We start from the raw sequence: 6763 nt of genomic DNA, 5'->3' as shown, positions 1-6763 counted from the left end.
TGCGCATGTGATTTTGCATATTTTATTATTTTAATAACCTGTCTAATAACAAGCTGTTGGATCAAGATCCACGGTGGGTATGCGAGGCTTCATGTGAGTTCCAAGGTTCTCAGTGAATGAGGAGGTACCTGAAAAGAATAATAAATACAAAAATTGGTGTACCAAGGTCACCAGGGAAACCAAGGTTTCCTGGAGCCAAGGCTCCCAAAGAATATAATTAAAAGTTGAGTGAGGAAACCAAGGTTTCAAATAACACACTAACCGTGCCAAGGCCAACAGAGTAGTGGAAAAAGGGAAACACCTAAAACTCTACATTTAAAACTATCACATTATTGCTTTATGGTTATGTTTATATTCAATATATGACTATGATTAGCTACCATGGTTCATATATTGCGCATAGATGTGATTATAAAGTTATTGCATTATGTTGCATATATTAAATAAACCAGCACTCATATTATTATTGGAAATAGTGGACTCTCTTTAGTGTTTTGTGTTTTGTTTCTATATATATATGTATACTGGTGCAGGTTTATAGACAAGGAATAAAGCTCAAGAGGTTTTAATGCTAAGGACGCATAGTTTGCATTTGTTTATAGTTTTCTATGTTTATAATGTTTTATGTTGACAAGATTGCTAATAATTTCCATGTATTCTCTTGTGTCACTGTTGACACATGTTTACGTGTATTTGTCTAAACATTTTCTTTATGAACGTCTAGAAGTATTTCAGTTAGAAGCTCTGTCGTGTTATTTATTCCAAACCAATTGGACACCTTTTTATTTCGCTGCCAAATCTTAACTCTAAAGAGGTTGTAGTAATGTCACGTGAAAATTCGAAAATTTTCACTTACGCCTTTTTGCAAAAGGCGGGGCGTTACATTTTGGTATCAAAGCGGTTAGCTCTGAGGACTAGTTACAGTTTAGTACCAGAGCAGTTTGCTCTGAGGACCCTAAGACTTGACCCTAGAAATCTAGGAATAACACAAAGAGCTATAGGAAATATGAATTACTTTTCTCTGAAAATGCTTTCTGTGGTCAGGTATTGTTTGTTGAATGTTTCCATCCTCGATGATGTTTGAATGTACGCCTCTCAATGTTTTGCAAAAAAAAAAAATGAAAACATATTGATCTAATTTGCATACTAAATGAAAATGCTTTTATTATGAATTGATTTTCGAAATAAAGAAAAATGTTTTAAGAATAAACTTTCAACATTTGTTACCTTGATTGCAAAAATAAAGTTTAGATATAATAAAACAATTTAAGGATGAAGCTTTGGGAAAATGATAACTATATCGTATTTATATTCGTATATCTATTGTTTAACAGCAGCGAAAACAAATCCACTGGATAAGAGGAAATCAAACTCTTATTCTAGAAAGAGAATTAATACTTATCCATACGTTAGTAAAATATTTTCAGAGGATTTTGGAAAATAATGAGAAATACTCGTTCATATATTACTAATATGTTTCAAAAGGATTTCGAGATATGTTTTTAAAGATTTTGGAAAACGATGGAGTTTTTATAAAAGCAAAGGTTTAAGCTTTTAAGATGTGTATCTTAAAATATGTATGATACATAATACCGCTTTTTGATTTTTAAATGAATATCATCAGTTTTCATATTTATAATTTTTATACATATTGAATGAGTATTGCAAGTTCATCTGATTGTATTAATATTTGATAAGCATTAGTTATCAAGATCTAACAGATTTAGATATCTTAGTGCAGAGATCCCCTACTCTGATGATGATCTGAGTGTAAGACGGATAAGAAGCTTGAGGTATGTAAATAGAAGTAATTTCATGATTAAGACAATTTGATATTTAGTTTTATCTTGAGGTATAGTCATGAAATGCTTTTTGGAGATATAGATTACAGAATCCAGATGTTTAGTACCTTGACAGAATTTGTGGATATTAAGTTGGTAAATTTATTAAGCACTTTGCCGATATTTCATATGCTTAGAGATAATATTTTGATGACCATAATAAGTATAACCTATGGATCAAAGAAAAATTTTGAGACTTTGAAGTTTATCCGATTAACCCTAGATATGATATGGCTAATGGGTATCTATTAATTCAAATCCGATATCTTTTGAAGATAGGTGTATAAATTGTAGATTTATATATATATATTGAGGAAATTAGTCGATCAAATAAGTTGATGATATTTGGAGAGATAATCTTCCTATGCATCTGATGGATTTTGGAAAGATTACATATTGATGAATCGTTGAGGTTTTCTAGAGCTTAAGTTAAGAATTAAATATGTGATTCTCTTTGAAATCCTTGCTTGATGGATAGATATGTTATTTATCAGAGTGGCGCAATGGAAGCGTGATGGGCTACACAATTAAATTGAATTGATATTTAGGGTCTAATCTAATGATTTTTTAGGATAATAGTATTTATACAGAGATAATAAGAAGATCATGGTACTATATAAGAATTGTAAGTATCAAGAAGAAATTGTAGTTCAAAGGACTATGGCAATCTTAGGAGATCTGGGATATTGAAATAGAACGATATGTAGAAAATCATTATTTTCTTGCAGCCTCTTGACAAGACTGATTAAATGTGATTGAGGAAATGTAATGAAATCACAAAGAGGATTGCAATACTTTGTGGTATGGATTATTGATCATCCAGATATTTTCAGATTTTTATTGCTAAAGTTTTGATAATAATAATAAGGTATGATACCCAAGAGATATTTGGATCTGTGAACTTTGAAGTTAAGCAGACAATGAGTTGCTGATTTAAATATGGAGATAGGAATTTTGGAGTTAATCTTTTGAAAGGATATTGATATTCAAACCTTCCCTTTTGAGGTATAGATTGATTTGCTTTTAATTCTAAGTCATAAGAATCGCAAGATGATAGGTCTTATATATTATGACTGACATTATATTCATTGTATTATTTTGTATCACTTGAATGGTCGATTAATTATCCTTGTTACTGCGTTTGTTTGATTGATTGATTAATTGTTCTTCGTCATAATTGAACAACGATGAGGACGACGTCGACAAAGGCTTGCAACGTTCGGAACCAAGAAGGATTTTTCACATCATTAAAGATAGCGGAAACTCTTACGTCTTGAAGGGCTGGGCCTTGGAAAAAGGTAATGTTACTTTATCCTTCGCAGACACACAAACCGCTGGGTTAGTGAAACCCCGAAAGGAAGCAATGGTCAGTAAAATCAGAATCACGCATCCTTAATGCGAATACCTACTCTTTCACCAAGAAGACCAAGAGTTGATACGAGGCAAGATTGCTATCGGTTAAAGTGTACAAGGTAAGTACGTAAACCCCCTTGGATATAATTGAGTAGAGCGAGTACTTGACTTTTGGATTAAGAATTTATATCCCTAATAGATACATTATTTGCATGATAACCTTAATTATATAGAATCAGTACACACCAAGACTTTCTGGAATAAATGGAGTAATGAAATTGGTATAATTTTGGAATTCTTGATTTCTCAGTTTTAGTAATGATAAATTTGAGGATTTACAGAGATTAAACATTGATTTTATGATATACATTAAATATTGAAGGTTTGAGGATAAGTTGATATTTTGAGGTAATCTTTAATTTCTGAGTTATGAGCTATGATTCGAATTACTAAAAGGATTTCTGATGATCATGTAGAAAAAAAACTCGAGTGTTATATTGTTGGAGTTCATTTGGATAAAATTATTTTTAAGATTTTATAGTTTTAAGTGTCTGATATTTGGAATCACGATAGAATAATTATGGCACTGTGGAGACTAGGTTATGATATACCGCCAATATCGATGCTTAGTTGATCCTTAGGAAAGTGAGAAATGCTACGTGGTAGATAAATGAAGATTGTTTCTAAACCAGGTAATTGATTTTGAAGTTAGAAGTGATACCTTGTTAATTTTGGAGTAACTGATTTCTTGAATAGACCATTAAGTAAATGTCTTGGTCACTAGCGGAACTATATCAAGGTTAGACCTTGCAATGGAATGCAAGGATGGTGTTTAATTGAGGTTTATGAACTAATTTGAAGATAGAATTAAGATACATTATTTTCTTACACCCTTTTTGAGGATAAAGAGGAACATGAGTTAATTGAATAAGGGTTATTGTGGAACTTGATATTGAAGCCTTACAGCTTTTCTTGAAGATAAGTGAAACAAGGAGTATTCGGTTGGAATTGGCGTTAATCTGGACACCCTAGTTAATGGTATCATGAATCTTAAGAGAAATCATGATTGTTTAGACCAAAGTACCTATGCTAATGCAGATCTGAATTCGAGATGAACTTCTGAGATATATGGTGTCAACATAGTTGATTAGATGAGGCGACTAACTATTGGAATTTTGACATTTGGAGAATCTCAAAGATTAAGACATGACCCAAGGTCAATAACAAGGAAATCTGTAAGCTGCATTTGAGGATAATTGAGGTAAGTGATGCTTTGATTTGAAATTCTTGCTTAGTGTAATTTATGATATATGTTTTGAGGTCAGAAGAATTATGGACTAATTCTTATTTGAGGTTTAAAGAAATAAGACCGGATTTATGTTCAAGGATTTTCTAATGAACATTCCGACCCTTAAAGATGACTAAGGACGTACACTATAGTCGAGACGTTGAACCTTGAATAAGATTCTTCCCTAGGATTGGGAGCTGGAATTTCAATAACATAAGATGGAATTTTAACAATAGAAGATAAGATGAAATTTCAACATGTTACTTGAGGCATTTGGAAGTACAATGATCAGATCAGGTACTGCTAAAACGGACGGACAAAGTAGATAAAGGTCTACAATAAGAGCAGACCTTTACGTTGAAGCAGAGAAATGGAAATGGAAACGATGTGGATGGTAAAGGTCAAGCAAAAGATCATATAAGATGGATAAGATGTTATGACAAGATGATAGAAAATTTGCGTTATTTTCTTTTAAGTGGTGATAATTAGAGTAATTCATGTTCGACTATTAAATTCTGCGTCTTAAAATCTGACCCGTGACTTTAGATTTGGAAATCTAAATCTTTGTTAGGGAAACTTTACGGTTTCCGAATTTCGAGGACGAAATTCTTTAAGGGGGTGGGGATGTAATACCCCAGATTTTAAGACAAGACGCCTTAAATAGAATTTAAAATCCGAGGTGATCAATCGCTCGATTGACCACTTCTGCCGATCGATCGACTTATCTCTCTATCATCGCTCGATCGACAATATCTATCGCTCGATCGACTTGTCAATTGATAATCGCTCGATTGACTTTAAAATCGCTCGATCGACATTATTCTGATAATTGTATCTTTATGTGCCATTTGTTCCAAAACCTAAATATTTGGTAAATTAATTGGAATAATAACATTCCTAATATTATTATTTTGTAATAATATTATTGACATATAATATTATTTTAGCCTAATATTATTTAGTATAATAATATCATTAGTGTAATAATGTTATTCAAAAATTAACATTATTTATGAAACGAACTGAACTCAAAACGGATTTAAAATTACACCCTATTGAGTCATTAATGAAAAAGATTTTATATAAAGATACTCATGATTATTAATGATTAGTTTTTATTAAAAAGTAACTCTAGTTAATTTAACTAGATAAAAGTTAACCATAGGTTAACTAGATATTTTTAAAATTAACTAAGGTTAGTCTAACTAAGGTAAATTTAACCATGAGTTAAATCCGATATTTTACTTTTAACTCGTGTTAATTTAACTAAGGTAAAAATTAACCATAGTTTACTACCTCTATAAATTAAACCTCCAAACTCTTCTAAATTCTCGCACCACTCAGTTATAGTTACTCTGTTATTGAGATTCTTTCTCCTTCTCTGTTTGGTCTTCTTTCTTCCTCCTCTTTTCTCTTTTCTTCCTTTTGCTCTTCTTTTCCTGTTTCCGTCCGAGTTTCCAGAAGGGGACGATCGTGGGAAAAGGGAGAAGTGAGAGTGAAGTTGAGGGAGAAAATATGAGAGTGAAAAGAGAGGAGAGACCCGGTCCCCTTTTCTTTCCCCTATCTCCTTTCTTCTTCCTTCTCCTTTTCGGTCTTCTTTTCTGTTTCTCACCGAGAGAGAGACCGAGGGGCCAGAGAGAGAGAGAAGCCGACTTAGGCAGAGAGATCAGAAAAGAGAGGGAGAGATCGTGAGAGAGAGAATAAGAGATCGAGAGATTGAGAGAGAGCATTAGAGAGAGGAACCGAAACCCGTCAAACCCGAAAGAGGCCCGACCCACCGACGAAACCCAGAGGCGTGATTCCGGCTGGTCCCAGTGACGATTTCTGGCCAATTTCTGATGGGTCAACTCCGGTGGAACGTGGGACACGATTTTCGGCGGTTCTGGCCGAAAAACCGACGACTTCCAGTAGCTTTTTCGACGACTTCCATAGGCGAATTCCGGAGGTCCTAGCTCACTGATTTTCGGTGGGTTTCTTTGTAATTAAATGAAAATTCTCTAGTTGAATCTTGTAGTTTAGTTTTGATTTAATCAATCTACTATGTTTGATTTTCCTGTTGGTGGTTCTTGATCGGTTATTGATGATTCCTCTTCTCTGTTTTGGGTGTTGACGGTTTTGGTTGATTTTCAGAATGCCCAGCAAGGATCCCTTAGTGTGGATTCAATTAATTGATTGTGTGTGTGTGTTTTGGAAAGGTTGGCCGTGTGATGTGGTGTTTTTGGTTGTTTTGATGTTAGGTGGGTTGTTGATAGTAGCCAAGAATTGATTTGAGTTGGGTATT

This window comes from Alnus glutinosa, chromosome 12 (assembly GCF_958979055.1).
Source record: "Alnus glutinosa chromosome 12, dhAlnGlut1.1, whole genome shotgun sequence".
Lineage (NCBI taxonomy): Eukaryota > Viridiplantae > Streptophyta > Magnoliopsida > Fagales > Betulaceae > Alnus > Alnus glutinosa.
The sequence above is the reverse complement of the archived record's forward strand: the minus strand, read 5'-3'. Positions refer to the sequence as shown.